This window comes from Poecilia reticulata, linkage group LG10 (assembly GCF_000633615.1).
Source record: "Poecilia reticulata strain Guanapo linkage group LG10, Guppy_female_1.0+MT, whole genome shotgun sequence".
Classification (NCBI taxonomy): Eukaryota; Metazoa; Chordata; class Actinopteri; order Cyprinodontiformes; family Poeciliidae; genus Poecilia; species Poecilia reticulata.
Window position 1 is genome coordinate 29,124,560 of NC_024340.1, and position 18,055 is coordinate 29,142,614.

Below are 18,055 nucleotides of genomic sequence, written 5' to 3' on the forward strand. Positions count from 1 at the left end.
AATTATAATAATAATAATAATAATAATAATAATAATAATAATAATAATAATAATAATAATAATAATAATAATAATAATAATAATAATAATAATAATATAGAAATAGTTTACTGCAACTTGTTTCTTCAAAGTCTTCTATTATCATTAAGTGTATTGTGTATTTTTATTGCTGTATTGAATTCCTCAACTTATTTTTTGACATATTGGCTTCTTCTTGAATCTTGAGAAGCAGTTGTCTTTTCAAACACCTTTGTCAAACAATGTTGCATTTTCTAAAGCGTCTTTCCAGTCTTTCAGTTTTTCACGAAGCTTTTTTTTTAAACACATTTCGTTTTGACTCCAGTTTCCAAACTCCTAGCATGGACAAGGTTATTTTGGTAGATCAGATCTGAGTACACGTCCCCCTACATCAGCAGCTGTTCATTAGAGCTGGGTATTACATTCTTCAGAGCGCACGTCTCTGCTGACCTCACCTCATCTTGAACATCACTTAGATCTGCCAGGCCAAGCAGACACTGCATTTTCAGAAGAGCCTGAAGCCAACTGTTCTCCCAGCTCCATCATCCTCACATGAATCTAGAGAGCTGTGGTGAAGAAAGGTTTGACCAAGTGAAACATGACACTCCAGCTCCAAAGCAGATGTGAAGTCCCTGCAGAAGACAGTGAAGGGAGCTAAACAAATCTTTGGATTGTCCCAGTCTTCCATAGGGATCTGGTTCTGGTTATTATCTGGTTATTATGAAACAATAAGTCTTTCAGATTTTTGTCAAGCCTCTCATAACCATTTTGTTGTTGGCATAAAAGTCAACACCTGCAATGAAATGAAATCAGCTTGTTAAACCATCCTTCCATTATCCCTACTGGGTGGGGGTGCTGGTGCCCATCTCCAGCGGTCAGCGGTGAGATGTGGGGTCACCCTGGACAGGTCGCCAGTCCATGGCATGTTAAACCATTTGATCTAATTCATTTTCCAATTTAAATAACTCAATTTAAATGGATTTGGATTTTGCCTGTAATTCACAATTTAAGATTATCTTCAAAGTGGACTTCAGTTCAATGTAAGGAAAAGTAATAATGAATTCATTTTAATATTACAATGTTTTTTTATTTCTCTGGTCTTTTGTTACAAACACTAAACCAGTTTATTTTGTGTGATCCGATGCATGATGCCAGCATATCAGGAATAAAAACACAACAAACAGACACATTCTATAAAACCATGTTAGATTTATTATCAGAAACTGCACCAATATGTTAAACTTTACATTAAAACAGTCCGACAAAACCCCTCCCAGTTCCTGCAGAGTGAAGACGCCGTCATTGTGATCACTCGTCTCTTTCTGACCTCCATCCTGCCAACTCCAGCCAGGAGGGTCTGCAGGACTCCGTGTTGCCATGCTGGACTCACTGAAAGCTGTCTTGGTAGGAGCAGATTGGAGCCTAATTGTGTTTTTCAGAGCTGCTGTGAGAAGGGGGTTACAACAGGGCTGCATGTGGTCTGGAGGCACATCAGTGGATGCAACTCCCAAGGAATCCAACGTTGCAGGGTCTCATTGATCTTCTGAACCAAAGGTCACCGCAGTTATGCATTGGCTGGCTGAGTCATGACCACCAGAGTTGACGTGTGAGGGGTCACATCGCTCACTTTCTTGTGGTCAACTTTTTTTTTGGCTCGTTGATCATTTTTAGCATGCGTAAACAGCCATTCTGCTTCTCCCATTTCCCCTCTGCTTCATCTTCTTCCCTTTTTTTCCCATTATGCGCCCCGCTCCTTCCCCTACCCCTCCGTCTCTGCCTCTTTCTCCCCCTCCAGCTCTCCACCAGCCAACCCCTGCTATTTTCACCCCACACACATCCGTCGCTGCACTTATCCAGCCTCAGACGGCTGCTGGCTCGACAGCTAAACAGATTATCCGACAACAGAGCACCTCTCGTTCTCCCTCTCTTCCTCTGCCTCTCTCCATGCACTCCTCTAGCCGTGGGTCCTCGGAGGCGGAGGGGCCCAGGCTCTCCACTGGCCAGGCTCTTTATTGAGGCGTCTATGGAGCTTTATGCTGCCAGTGTCGGCCTTGCCCCCGCCGTCATCAATCATCCTCGGCTCCAGGGCTGCTATCACTACCCAGACAGCCGGCCAATCACGGCCTTCCAGGAAGCTATAGGCGATGGGAAGAGAAATAGAGGAGAGAGAGGGAAAATATAGGATCAGTTTGTGTCTGTTGCTGTCAGTCTGATTTGACTGACATTTTCTGCATGAAAACAATGGTGGTTTGGCCTGTGTGGTATTTGATTAGGTTGAAAACTGAGTCATGAAAACACATTTATTTCTTATTTCAGCTTAAATGAGGTTTTTTCGGTGTATGAAGCACATACTGATGGTACTAAAATTGGATTAAAAGAAGGAAGAAAAGTTGAGAACTACTTCAAAACAACAATTCCATTAAGCAGAAGAACCATATGTATAATAGACAGAGTAAAAATATTAAATGGAATTATGAAATAATTATATTTTAGGTGAAAAAGCCATGCCTAAATCACTCCTACACCATTTTCTTATTCTGTAGCTTCTAAATGTAAAATTTCCCAACCTTCCCTTTTGCCTTAGAGTTGCTTCAGTTTCTCTCCTTTATCATTAGACATCGTCTGCAAAGAAAAATAAATATATGATTTTTCTTTGCAGCCTTTGTTCATATCTACCAGCCATGGCTATGAATTCTCAGCAAACCACAATTTGTTTAGTGGTTCCCAAAGTTTGGGTCTGGAGCCTACAATGGGTCATCTAGCAACATCTGAAAGGTTCTAAAAGGATTAACAGAAATATTTTTCATTTAAAAGGATTGTTGCTGGTATTGTCAAATAATTCATAATAGTCAAAAACATCTAAATGCATGTAAACTCAGTTTTTACACAAACACTTCACCTGAAGTGCAGTAATGCAGTACAGTACATTTAGTCCAGGTTTGAACTATACTTGGCTCATTTGGACCAGGGTGTTCCACCCAGAAATCTATAGTTTTCATTATGGCTTTCTTAGTCAAAACACTGCACTAATAATTATAGTGTCTATACTAAAGAGAAAAAGGAGAAGGAAGGATCTGAGAAGAATTAATATATTTCTCATCAGAATATCAATGCAGATATTTTTCTTTGTGGTTTATAAGAGACAACTTGCCCAAATGGAAAGAACAGACTTTCCCCCACTTGTTTCTTAAAAGGAAACATCGTTGTTATTTTTTGTTTTTTTTTTACTTCTGATGGTCATCTGACACTTTCTTTTAAACTGCTGCATGTTTGGATCACTGAACTAGAATATTATCGTTGTATGTTTGCAGACTCAGTCATGACTGTGCATGGCCACTCACAGAGAGCTCTGACGGACCCCAGTGGGTGGGTACAGATGACAAAATTTTCCTCCCACAGGCTGAGCAGACAGCTGTGACTTTGGTGTCGCACTCTCAGCGAAGTTTAAGATGCAGAACCATCTTTTTCCAATGATATATACAAACAACTGCAGTATTGAATGCCTTAATCCTGCTGACACTTTCACGTCAAAGTTCTGAACTTAAGATCTAACCTACTATTATGTATCACTTTTTCCTGTCAGCTCATAGAAACATCATCAACCCTTTGATTCTGCAGTTGTGTTGCTGTGACTGCAGAATCAAAGAGACACGACTTACAACTGAGAACTTCCACCTGTGGGGTATTTTCCTCAGGATTTTCATATGGGTCTACCAAATACATCCACTGCCTCAAAGACAAGCAAATGTATCGTATACAATCTGAACAAATTCTGCTGATCAGTGTATTTCTCAGATTACATGGACAGTGAAAGATAATATAATGTCTCTGCTCTGAGTTCACTTGGGCACTGAACAGATGCTGCCTTTGCTTTGGACTACATCCCACTCATTCCACAATGTCGCATTGTCCCTTGCAGTTAACTGTGATTATGGGTTTATGACTCTGTTTTAATGTGACTTGTTCATATTTTGAATTATTAGATATTTCAGTGTTCTGTTTTTTGCTGAAGCCCATTTTTAAAACTACAACAACTGCAATTAATACTGTATTTTTTTATGTTTGACAGATCAAACTCTTTCCAGGATGTTTTGCTTCTATTGATCAATTTGATCTTGAATACTTTTGTTCAGAGGTGATTTATGCAGTACCAAGAAAAATATTTTTGTTTGTTGCTGTCAGAACCTGGATATGTAGAGAAATTAACCTGAAACTCTGTGTCTTTGCCAAAGAGAAACTCAATTCAAAGTATTTTTTATATATATATTTATTTGACATCAAATCGATTTCAAAGCAAGTAAGGTCCTCACAGTAGTTCTGAGCTGGATGTGTGAAAGTCCACAAACGGATCCAAACAGGACTCAGTTAGTATGTTCTAGTAATATTCAAATCCAGCCATATAGCTGATAAGAGCCTCTGAATTGTTTCATCACTGGAACATAATTACACAGTCTCATTTGGCTTTTTTATACCTGTACTTCAGTTTGTGGAGGATGATTTAGCACACTGCATCTGCTTGTTGCTCTAATAGGAAAGATTGATTGCCTCTGCAGGTAATGTTATTTCAAGAATGAGAAATTTATCAGTCTGTGAAACTTTTGTAGACGTGACGGTGTAATAGTAACCTAACTCTTACTGTAGTGTGTATTCGCTTCACTATTCTTTCATAGTCACGAACAAATTATTTTCTGGGTTAAGAAGAATGATTCTGCTGATCATTCTTCATTCTTCACCATTTCACTTAATTTGAACTACTTGTTGTTGTGCCATTACAAAAACTGTACCCGGGCAAAATGTGACCACTGAATATAAAGAAGGTATGAAATAAAAAACTGTTCCTCGAAGATATTTTTTTCATTAGTGAGTCGTTGAACTCATCTGAGATTTTCTTTCTTGTAATTGAGTGGATGAAACATTCAGTAAAGGTCGTTCTGCTGCTTACTAACCTTGGCCATTTGCTTTAAATGTTGCAAAGTTTAATGGTCAGTGTTTCACATGTCACAGAGAGGCAGGGACCTGCAGCGGCCAATACAATCTCTCTACCTCTGTTCAGGTCATTGTTAGGGATGGAAGAACTAATTTGTGGGGAACTCAGATTTGTTCAAAAAAATATTTTGGACAATCTGTACAGCTTTACTATCTCTGTAGATATAAAGTCGCACCAAAAAAGAGAAACAGTTTAGCTAAGGATCTGATATTAGAGCATTTGAATCAGGATGGAAACTGTTGGTGTTTTATGCCCTTTATTAACTGCCTCATTACCAATATTTTTAGACTTTAACAAACAATGCTCAGAATAGAACTTCTCTGGATTATTATTTTGAGGTTTAGTAGCTGAAATGACTTTGAGAACTATTGGCAGAAACTTAGTGGAAAACACATCAGCTACTGCAGTTGTAAGTGTGAAAGACGTAATTTTGCTGGAAGCATTTATGAATGATTTATAATAACCTGTAGGTTTGCATTTATGGAAAAGGATATGAAAACACTGCAAACCAATAAAGACAAACAGATTTAAAAAAGAAAGCTAGTCATTGAAGAGTGTTAAACCACACTAAGATCCAGTATAAATAACAGGTTTATTTAAAGAAAAGAAACCCCATTTGAGAGCACAATATATGTTTCCTCAGCAGGCTATCCTCTTTTTCATCAAGTATCACCAGTATGTTGCATTTCTTCTCAAGGCTTAACTTTTTTAATAATGATTTCTTTCTCTCTTCTTCGCTTTCTTTTTGGCCCCCATCTCCGTCTTTCTCTGCAGCCCTGAGCTCTCATCCTGCTCCAGGAGGAATAGGCGGAATCTGATTACAGACCTATTTTACAGCAGACGCCAGGGCGCAATAAAAGGAGAGAGAGCACGGAAACGGGACTCGGCCCATCAATTAGATCTCTATTAGCAGCCAATGCAGACCTCACCTCAGGAAACGCCAGGGCCCTGAAATTAAACAATTCTTCAAGCTCGACAAGCCCGTCAGTTCTGCTATATCTGCTGGAAGAGGATGGAGGGGATGGAATCCATACTGAAAATAAGCTATATGGAAACAAGAACATTTCTGTCCAGATAGATAAAATGTGAAGACTAAAATCATTCTGCAGTTCAGAAACAAATACAGAGAATGATTTTTTCTTTTAATAATATGTTGGGATGTTGGATATATGGTGCTGTGAGTAAGTTTCCCCCTCTTACATATTACTTCTGATTTTGTTTATTTTGTCAGTCTTATATATTTGAGATCATCACTAAAATGTTACTATCAAAAGTTTTACAAGAAAGTTCTCAAACCAACATGACTCTACTGGAAAACATCATTCTTCCACTTGTTAGATGTTTAAGGATCGAACAATTTGGTTCAATTTTCCCAGCCACCATTAAGAAATCACATGAATAGAAAATGTCTGACAACATGAATAGATCTCAAACAGCAATGCATCATGTCACAATTTAAAGAAATTCAAGAACAGAGGAAAAATATAGTCAAAGACCATCATTGTAGAAACAATTATTGAACTATTTCTAAGACTCAAGGAAACCAAACTGAGAAACACTATTCACAAAAGCAGAGAGCATGGAACAGTGGAGACAGAATGTTTACCAAGATTGCTCCAAGAGGACATCAATGACTCAACTTTGACATTTCTGAGGAACCCAGAAGAACATCTAAAGCATTATAGGCCTCCTTTGCTTTAGCTACCACCAAAATTCAAGTTTCAACAGTCAGAAGGAGCCTGGACAAAAATGACATCAAGTATCACCAGTATGTTGCATTTCTTCTCAAGGCTTAACGTTTTCAAGTTCCATGTCATAATCACTGCCGACCCAAAAGAGTATAAAGCCTGTCCCACATCGTCCAAGAAATATCTTGAAGATCCACAAAACATTTAGGAAAATATTTAACGGAATGAAACGACAAGAGTAGAAGTTTTTGCGAGGTCTGCATCCCATTGCATTGGTTTAAAAACCCGCAATTCAAAAAAGAATGTGCACAGCCAAACATGGTAGCGGTAGTGTGATGCTCTGGGCCTGTTTTGTTGCTTCACGACTTGGAGAACTTGCCTAGATTAACATAAATTCTGCTTTCCATCAAAGAAAATGCTGAAGGAGGATATCTGACCATCAGCCTGGGACCTAAAGATCAAGTCCACTTTGTATGCAGGACATCAACATGTCCGCTTATGAGTAGCTCAGCACAATAAGATGGCTGTTTTTGTTTGTATGTGTGTAAGAACTCTGAGCCAGTCTGCAATTACTTTACAAAGCTGCTTTTCCTACAATAAATTAAGGCACCATTTTAGTGGATGTCCGGAATTAATAAGTCCTGACCTTCAGTCAGATTTAAAGTAAAATCTGTCAAAAACAAATTAGAGATAAATCATTAACTAAATTATAAACTAATATAAAGGTATTATAGTCGCCTTTCCTTGTTTCCTCCCCTAGATGCCATTAATCTGCAACTGTTGACCTGCTGACCCCAGGCAGGACAAAATGTCAATGCTGGATAATTAGGTGTAACATTAAGGTCATTTGGAAAAAATACCTTGAGACATGTCCATATTAAATCATTACTGCTTTTTAGGAAAATAAGTAGTTTTTTATAGATACTTAGGTATTAATGTGTGGTAAGTGAACTTTTGCATAGTAATAGGCGATTATGCGTTTGGAGTAGGAGCAAGGACTCTGGAGCGGCTTCATGTGTTTATTATGGGTTGTAATTCAGGTTGTTTCTGCCATAGCTCAGTAAGAGGATAGTTTGTTTGTCAATCAGAGTGTTAGTGTGAAAAACGGAAGAGAAAACCTTTTGCATGTTGTGTTTTCAGTATAGAATATAAAGTGGTAATAACTCTGCTAAATGGCCACTTGGTTTCATTCTCCTTAGTATGTCCAGATTGTTTGCTATGAAGTTCCCAGATTTCCTTGGTTTGGGAAAATGCACTTGCTTTTAGAGCCTAATGTCGGCCTGCTTTTTATTTCTGTCATGATCTGACGCAAGACAACACTTCCCCTCTTTCAACAACCTTAGCCTGTTTCTCAGTGCTGCGGCACGAATTTCTCTATTTGCGCAATCAAAGGATGGCCATTTATCATCGAGAAGGACAGCTTCGTATTTTCTACCTTGCTCGCTCGGTTCCAGCACCAAATTTCAGCATTTTTATGGAAAACCGCAGTCATTTTGATTGATGAAATCCAAAGATGTCCAAAACAATCCGAGAGATCCCCAACCGCGGCGCACCGGCGGGGTGCTCCAGTGTTGTCATTGTTCCTGAGAAAGAAAGGAGCGCGTCCGGAGATCACCAGGGGAAAAATCACGATTTTCAGTTCAAAAGGGGCCAGAAAAGCAGCGTTTCTTTACAGGCAGTGGGAAAGTTGAGGAAAACCCTTTTTCACTCGCAGACCAAAACAATACTTGCTTTGCTTTTTCCTCTTGGTGATATAATGGCATGCTCTAATAGAAACAGACCAGAATAATGAATCGATCATTTTACTGTGAGAGTCGATGTTATTTGTGTCTGAGTCAGTAGAATGACTGGTGAACACACACACCCCTCCTGCATTTATGCAATTTGTGCACATAAGCTCATTGTGCGCATGTAGCTGCGCAAAGTAAAATAACGCTGCCCTAAAACCGATTTCCCTGCGCTTTTATTTACTCACTCCTGTCTTGTTTGCGGTGATTTATAATGTCACAAGAAATGTCACCTGTCTGGCCTAATTGCGACCTTCTGTTATTAATACCAGGAGCGTGGCTCCCCTTTGCACCCGTGGAAATAAGCCTATATTGCGTACTTAATACACCGTCACCCAAAGGGAGATTCAATAAATCTCCCTTTAACGGCGTTTCCCCTCAAAACTCCTCCAGGCGAGTGGAGACCGTGTCAAGATTGCGATTGTGCGCCAGTGCTTAGGACCAGCTGCTCCCAGGACAGACAAGCCCTTGTCAATTAGGCGGTGACAAGCAGGTCCTTCAGCTGCCTGCAGGCGCTCCGGCAGCCAGCAGTGTACAGTCCCCGCAATTAGTATCAATTTCTGTCGAGACCTCCGCAGAGCGCGCAGACACAGATAGGGTAAATGGCCAGACATTGTCCGAATAACAACCGAGAGCCGCGGATGACACCGTGTAATGGGGCCGGTGTTAACCGCACTGCGCGCTGAGGAGGAAGAGGAGGAAGAGGAGGAGGAGGAAAGGCAAAGGACGGTCCAAACCCTGCAACTTATCTCACCTTGTTCACGGGAATATGAGGACTTCTACCAACATTTAGCTTGATGATACAAAATCCAGTGCCTGACTTCATTTTAACCAAATATTGGCGTTTACATATTTTCTTTTCTTCCTTTTTTTTCAGTAAAATGAACTCATTTTGTCTGAAATAAATATGAATAATATTTAATCAGCAGGCCAATCGCAATAAATGAGAACAAACGGAAAAGTTAACTATTTTAAGTGAAACTCATATTCTATATTTTAACGTGTCTAATTCTACGAGTTTTAATGACTATGACTTAAGTCCAAATTTCAGATTCAGGAAATTTTTATAAGACCAAATAGTTTAAATGAATGCATAATATAGCCAGCTTAGACTATCATTAGTCACTACCACCTAGATATGGGGCAAGCCACAACAGGTCATGAATAATCTGTTCTTTTTTATATAAGCATATTATTGGAAAGTTAGATGGAAGGGAAACGTATGATAGAACAAGCTGCACAAGCAAAAGTGTGGCCTTAGGATTGTGAGGAAAAGTCGTCTGATTAGAAGTTTTGAGAAGATGAACATTGTTGTGGACTGCAACTGAAGTCAGTGCATTCAAGTCCCACCACACACAGACGTGTCCCAGTCAGGATGTGAACTTCAACTGTTGCTTTCCCTGCATTAATTCTAAACTAATTTAGTATCAATATATTAATGTAGCATTAAACTAATATACTAAACTAAGGAGAACAAGGACTGAGAAAATTTTAAACGTTTTCTTTGTAAATTTAGCATTTCACTTGAAAATCAAGAGCCCAGAGTTAAGAGGAGTGGAGAGGCACAAAATCCAATTTACTTGAGGTCCAGTGTAAAATTTCTCCAATCAGTTGTGATTTGGAGAACTGTGTCATCTGCTGATGTTAGTCTACAGAATATTTTTTCAAATCCAAAGTCATTCAATCTAATTAAATTCAAAAATACTTTATAGATCCCAATAAAGGGATCAATAAAGTATCAATAAAATTAAATATCTCATCATAATGTTCTATAAAATATTTTAGAGTATTTCATACTTAACTTGACTGAAAAGATTTATGGAAATACTGATTTTATTTTCTAAAAGTGACAATGCCTGGTTCAATGACCTCAGTATTCCTGTGCTTGATTGATCAGAAATTGATTTTGTCTACATGTGATCTTCTTTTTGTTTTGGAAAAATTTGAAACTGACTTTTAAACATCTACCAATGCAGAGATTTTCTCAAATGGCGCAGACTTTCTATGCTTTATTTAATTTGTATTTATAACAGCATATGAGTTTTAACTCTTTGCGTAGACCAGACCTCCACTTTTTGGTCCAGTGAGCAAATACATGTCAGTCCAGCTCTCTCACAACACTGACAGCCCTTAGAAGGATGGCTCACCAAGCTTCTTTTGTAAATGGTGTCACTGCAAGCAGCTGGTGGTGGCATTCCCGGGCCTTGGACGTTGCCCTTTGGCCCCTGGGGGGGATGGACTCCGGCCAGGGCGGTCCAGGAGTCTTCGCAGTGCCATGATAGCTCAGGTCAGTGGGGCCAAGACTCCAGCAGGAGAAGCTGGTGCAAAGTAGGCGAACAAAAACCCCAGAGCTCACCAGGCCAGTGGGATCATTAGTATTAGCGTTTGTTTAACTAATTAGCAAGCTGGGCAGCCAGAGGGAGTCTTGTATAGGCAACATGGACATCATATATAGCAAAGGTATATGGACATCCGTCACTCTCTGACTGCAGAGGGGAGGGTTGTAGAACAAGACTGAAGTACTTGGCGCCTCAAGGATCAGCTGCTGACTCCTTAAAAACCTCAAAGTCATCTGGTTTTCTTCAAATGACTTCAGAAGTTCATGAACACTGAGTTGTTATTTTCAAGGAAGATTATTGTGCAGGGTTCAGAGTACAGGACGGGGACAGGGCAGCTCACTGAAGTTCAAGAACAGTGCAAACAGCACATGCCAACAGAAGGAGCCACAGAGCATTGAGCAGCAGAAGGAGCCTGCGGGAGGGAAGCTGCGGCTCCCGCCTTAAATATGGGAAAGTTTGGGGAACAGGGTCAATGGGTCAAGAAAAGTCAACAAGAGAGCAGTCTTGATGACAGAAGGAATTTAATATCAAAAATACATAAATCTTCAAGTGAGGGCAGGCGCATAATGGGCACAATGGAGGCGAGTGTTAGAGTCAACACAGTTTTGTTGTTGCCGATTAAATAGATCAGGCCAAGTTGTTAACATTTAACACAAAACGTTGGCACTAGAATAGAGGTTGGGTGGGACTGAAGGGGGTTTCCTGGATGAAGACGGGCTGACAAGGCACACAGATAGACGGCTCATGTGTGGCGACACGTCTGGTGCCACTGCATGCAGTTTTGCAGCTAAGTGGGAGTCGCACTTTTAAAAATGAAATCAAAGGTTCAGTTTCAGTTCATTTTCTTACTTAAATTTTCAACTACTTAAAAAAATCTATTGATTTAGTTGGATGTGGGCCCCTTGGATAGTTTGTTTGGTGCCCACATTAGTTTGTTTCACAAATGTAAAGAACTGTAGAATGAATTTAATTAATGCAAGTTTTTCTAACACCAGCATTGTTTTTGTATATATACCAAATGCCTATTTAAAACCTTTTTTGGGCCCCTCTTAAAAATTAGTATTGATTTTAAAATGACTCCAATTCAGTCTACAATCCATATATTGCCATTTTATCCACTACTTCCTCTATTTTATACCTGAAGGTAAACAATTTCATACTTATGTACTGATGCAATACTTTTGGGGCTATCAATTATAAATTTAAATCTCATATAATTTAGTTTACAGCTATATTTTTACCTAAAAACGTTTGTTTTACTCGCTATTCAAATGTATTTTGGTTCTAAACCCTTTTTGGCCAGCCTACTGTTGATGAGATGAGAGATTAGGACCAGAGCCTCAAGACAGCCTTTTTATTCTCTGAATGTTTAATACAAAATGTTTAATACAAAACATCCTGTGGATGATGACACTGTTTGCACTCAAAGTCAGGTACAAATGAGCTACAGTAGTGATGGCAAATGTCACCACTGAATTGGATTGTCCCTTTGGATGCTCTTTGGGTGACTTTAATAGCACCCAAAGAGCAAGTTTAATAGCACATGAACTTTTGTGCGCACAAATTTTGCGCAGTTTGTGTAACTGCTGAACACACACAGAGTCCAGAATCGGAGTGTCATTGCATTGATGTCCTTCGTCTTGGACAATGTGGAAATTAATCTTCCCATGGTGCAGCAAATAGACCCGCATTTGTCTGCACATCCCCTCTGACTGCTGCGCCACACTGGCCGCAGCGCTGAGAACTCTGGCTGACCTTCGCCCTCGCCCCCGTGAAACCCTGCAAGTCTCCCAGCAGTTGCAAACAACTCTGAATTCCATAATTCTTCTCCAAAAGGCATTATTAGGGGAAAATCCTTCCTTTTTGACAATTTAATAGTGCAAACTAATCATCTGGTTGACACGGGCCATTCGTCTTGGTACAGGCAGACAAAGACAAGGCCTTTTCCATAGGTTCGTCTGGATCCCGCAGTCAGACCGGCCTCTATTTTCAGATCAAGTGCACAATAAAAGCATTGTGACTCCTTAATGGCTATGTTTGTGAAGCCACCCAAAACCCAGTGTATTAAATGCATTTTTTTAAACAAAGAATGAAAAATAGGCAAACACATACAGACGGCTGCAGAAGTGAAAATAAACAACAGGATGCTGCAAAAACTTTGGATGCTCGGAGCAATCACAACCTGAAATAAAAGAAGGAGTGAGGATTAAAAACTGGGCGCTGTGGAATTGCTTAAACGCCTCAAGTTATGAATTCGTTTCTGAATCAATTTAGCGGTGCAGGCATTTTCCAAACATCCTCTTGCGGGAGTAACAAGACAGGGAAATTGATCCGGTGAGACCTCACCTCTCGGTGCGCCTCAATAAAAGAGACATCAGCCTCTCCCGACGACTGTATAATTTTTAATATATATGCAATAAATGTTCAATTTGTTTCCAGAAATGACGGGAAATAATAACGTCAAAATTTAAAGCCATCCATTACAGCCAAACAATGCTCAGGCATAGGTGCTCCAACACAGAGAGCCTTGATTAATTCACATTTAGATTGTGGTTGATAAAGCAATAACGTTATCCTCCTGGCAAACCAATGGCGGCGGTGTCTTAAATTTAAGATATACATATAGGCTACTCACATAATTGATAAAGCTAATGGATTTGTTTTAAAGCCTTACATGTTGTGGAGATCTCCAGATGGCCCTTTGCTTCTTCAAGCATGAATAAATATCTGTGAATTTATATTTTCCAGTAGAAATGATCTAAGTTTAGCAGCTCAGTGAGAATCCACACGTTTCTCAAAATTCTATCACTTTTTAGAACTTCAATACGTAAACAGGTTTTATTTTTACCTGAACACGTGTCAATTTATGGATTATTAATCAAATTAAAGTGTAAAAAGAGCTGCGCCCTCAACAGTTTGTAAGCAACTGTAGGTTTGAAAATATTCAATCCAGAGTACAATAAGACATTTTGAAGGTACTTAAACATTAGCAATTTATAATCAAGCACAATAAGTCTGGAAATGTAATGTTCAGTGAAGGTTAAGTTCAGCATCCAACACTACAGGTACGTTAAATTTAAATCTCCTTCAGCTACAGATCTATCTCCAAAAGCCCATTGGATTTGTTTCTTCATGAAGCTTGAGAACCTTTACAGTTAAACACAAAGAACATCATAAACATTGGTAAAACATTACTTACTCATTAAATTATTTCTTTTGGGAGAAAATGTCATTCTTAACTACAAATCTACATCTTTTTTACTTTAAATCTTGCAGTTCTGTGATCCTACACTATAAAACTGACATTGTGGAAGTATTAAATATTACCCATTAAAATGTAGGTTTAGATTTTTAATGAAGTTACTGAATTATAAACGTATGTTCACCATTGTCCATGTTTGATAATAAATCTCACTTAAACGTTAACGTTGGTCCAATCAACCATTAATGTCGTTTTAATGTCGTTTTTCCAGGCTGGTCACACTGATTGTTTTCAAAATTCTTATATGAACTTATCAAATTCAAGAACTCATAATAATTTCTGTTTGCTCCCGATTTCACAATTTCACAAAGTCCAACTTAACAGCTAACTTTGTTTCTTAGCCTGTCATAGAACAAGTTTTATGCCACCAAACAGATTTGAAAAGTTAATTATTGTTTCTGTATATTTGTTACATTCATTTTCTACATTGGAGGAAAAATCAGCTGATCAAATTAATCTTTAGTCAGATAAAGTTTTAAAAACTTGCTTTGTATGTGTTGTTTAGCTGTTATATGAACATAATTCTTTTGATTACCCAAATAAAACATCACATCATTATTATATGTTATTTTATATTTGTTTCATCAACGTGTTTACCCAAGTGTGTAGGTAGGGCTTGTTGAAAAATAGAGTAAATATGTTATAATTTAAACATTATTGTACAATATAACATAGGTGATTTAAACCTGTTATAATTTGAACTCTTTCCAAATTTCAGTTTTGCATGTAGGATAATTTAACGTTTCTATTACAAATGCAAAGATTTAAAGATTTTTAAGTTTGAAATGAACATTTCTTTTAAAATGATCGAATTTGTATATTGCGTCAATTGTTAAGAAGTTCCTTTCTTTTCCTACAAGAGGCCTGAAACAAGAAGAACAAAGTCGATCAAAGGAGAGTTGTGGAGACTTTTTGTTGATGCCAAATGAAAAGAAACATTTTTTTCACGCAATAATCTGTTTGAAATCTTTTGCTGGATTTGATATTTAATAGTAATTTGGAGCTGTCCCTTCAGGACCATGAGTATCTTTTCAGTCTGCAGGTACAGACAAAGATATTTCGGGTCTCTGATCACTGTAGATCTCGACATAAAGTGCATTAGGGTGCCTGATCCCTCTCAAACCATATGATTAATTCACTCCCATTGAAACCCGACCGAGCAAGGAGTGGAAGGACGTGACCAATGACATAATAGGCTCTGTCAAACAGCCCCGCAAAACGCCCAGACCATTTGTGGTGACAATCCTGATGCCATCAGTTCCATTATGGGCCCCCATTCAAGTCACAAACAAACATCGCTTTAGTACGCAAAAAGGGGAAAAATAGTGCTTTTAGGCGGAACCCCCTTTCTCCGTGTGTCAGGCTGCTCAGAGGATCGGGGAGGCATCAGATATCATCTGATTAATCAGGAAACAATGAGCTGATCTCAGAAGAAAACCAACATCAGCCGTCACATCCCGTCTGTTTAATCTGGAGAAGATTTCACATCATAAAACACACTTTTTTCTTAATATATTTTTAATTGTATCTTGACCGTACCTTTAAGTTGCCTCGGTGATTTTTTTTTTCTTTCTTTTTTTCATAAAGAAAATTTTGTATAAGATGCAATATTTTCTATGGGCTGTAATATTTTCCGACATAAGACGAGCTGATGAAGAAAAGTCAAAGTATTTAAAGAACTTGAGCCTGTAAAAAAAAAACAACACTTCCATGAAAACGTTTTCTTTGTGGCAAACTGGAAGATTCCTGCAGGTCTTTTATGACATGCGCCGAGACAGGACGTTGAATTCTGATGTTTTTATGGATATAAGTTAAACAGCGACATACAGGATGTTTTGGATAATGAGCATTGTATTAGATTAGTCACATTTATTTATTTATTTATTTATTTATTTATTTATTTATTTATTTATTTATTTATTTATTTATTTATTTGTTTGTTTGTTTGTTTGTTTATCCAGTTCTATATTTTTAATTAAAACTAAACGAAGTGTAAGTCATTTTACTATAAACATAATAATTACATAAGATACAACTACTCGTTATTTTTGGGTGGTTATACAAACCATACGTTAAAAAACAGACGCGTAATTGTCAAACTTCATACTTGTACAGTTTTGTTTTTCGAACATATTTTAAAATGTTTTCAAAACTGAAAATCGATGTAGACGATCGTTGAGGACATTTTTATGTATGTAACTTAAATTTTTTTATGTTAAAAAAATAGTAACATAGACAGTCGATTTTTAACTCGAATCAAATTAAGGATAAAATAATCTCTCAAACCTGAACGCGCCTTGATATTCTTCATTACGCCATAATATAAGTGAAAACAGAAAGGCGTCACCAACAAAGAGGAAATAGAGCAGAAAGATCTGCTGCTGACCCGCCTGGTTTCTTCGGGGAGAATTCACCGCGTCTTTCCTCTCATCCCCATCAAACTTTCACCTCCCTCCACGGCCTGTTTGTTTTTGGCTGAATTCATCGAGGACACGGTTTATTTCTTTCTGAGGTCTTTTCTTTTCGTTCTTTCTATTTCCCTTATGCTAAATACGATTGAAGCTTTGAAGGAAAAGCTCGTAGAAAGAAAAAAAAAAGCTGAGATCTGTTTTTCCTTTTTGCGCGTTGTCGGTGTGCGTTAAAAAGCTTCTGTAAACAAAGACTTTTTTTTAAAACGGATGATTATTTCAAATATCAATGTGAAAGTTAAATTAAATATCGACGATTGTATTATCAATTTTACAAAGTCTGTTTTCTACATTTAATCATTTTTATGAGGTCACTTTTTCTATTGAACATATTCTATTAAAACTGTGCCATTATTTTATGGAGCCACATTGAATTTGTCAAATCATATGAATGTTTAGAGCGTTTTGTCCTTTCATCTCTAAACACCCCTCGATAGGCTAAAACCGCATTTTATTCGTTATGTGTTTTCAAACTATAGGCAAACCTCACCAATAGATTTATCTACATTTTTTAAAAAAAGACCTGTGATCAAAATTATTAATCGGGAATATAATTATTTGTGAGAAAATTGTGCATATTTACACATTTAGATCATTATAAGTCACTGGATCTATTTCTGCAGACTTTCAAAGATGCGAGACTTTTCAAAATATAATATTACACTATATAGATATAGATTCTTTAATTATTTCAATGTCGTAATGCTTTTGCATGGTTAATCGGTTTGCGGCGTATTCCTCAGTTTTCCCTATGGAGCAGCGCCAAATTAAAACTCGGCCAGAAAATATCTCATTTAAATTCTCACCTTGAGCTCTCTGGTGGCTGTTAGCGGTCCGAAAGGAGCTGACGCTTTCGAAATCCAGCAGGCTGTATAATAATATTTGAGATCTGTTTTGCTACAGCGTAGTGAGGTCTTTGATGCCCAAACAGGAAATTTTAAAGAGAAAAGTGTTTCGCAGCTGGCAAGCAGTAGCATCAATTAAACATAGAAAATGCATGCAAAGCAGGTCGGGCGCCGCAGCTTTACTTACTCTGTGCGCTGTGCTGAGCTGAGTCTCCGCTGTTTAATTACAAACCCTAATTTTCCCAATCGGAGATAGTGTCAAAAACCTGCGACTATTTCTCAGAGATTCCCTTTAACAAGTGGAAACTTAGTGTCCTCCTGCACCATTTTATACATGATGAGCCGGCAGTAATGGGATTATTAAACAAAAACGTTTCAGGCGCTGGCGTTAACCTTTTTTAATGCCTAATTAGGTTTTGCAAAGAAATAATTAGATTCTACAGTGCTTACACTGCCTATATTTTCAAATGGCATCTGCAGCAAACACATCATCCTGCGACACTGCTGCCAATAATCTTCGGGTGTATGCCCCTCAGAATCGGCCAGATGTAAGATTTTAAACATGTTTCGACCAAATAAGAACACTAAAAGCTAAAATAATTTCCCTGGACTGCTACAGGCCGAGTTGCTGCAGGGTCATAGTCTGGTCGACTGCGCCCCC

At 38.2% G+C, this 18,055-nt stretch overlaps 1 long non-coding RNA gene across 1 annotated transcript; it reads right to left on the minus strand.

Moving 5' to 3' along the window:
* Window positions 1–1,207: 1,207 nt before the first annotated feature.
* On the minus strand, window positions 1,208–17,758 carry LOC108166608 (uncharacterized). The gene is made up of 2 exons (XR_001776966.1): window positions 17,582–17,758; window positions 1,208–2,153 (listed from the first exon to the last, which is right to left on the minus strand). It is a non-coding gene; the product is annotated as an uncharacterized LOC108166608 (long non-coding RNA).
* Window positions 17,759–18,055: the final 297 nt, after the last annotated feature.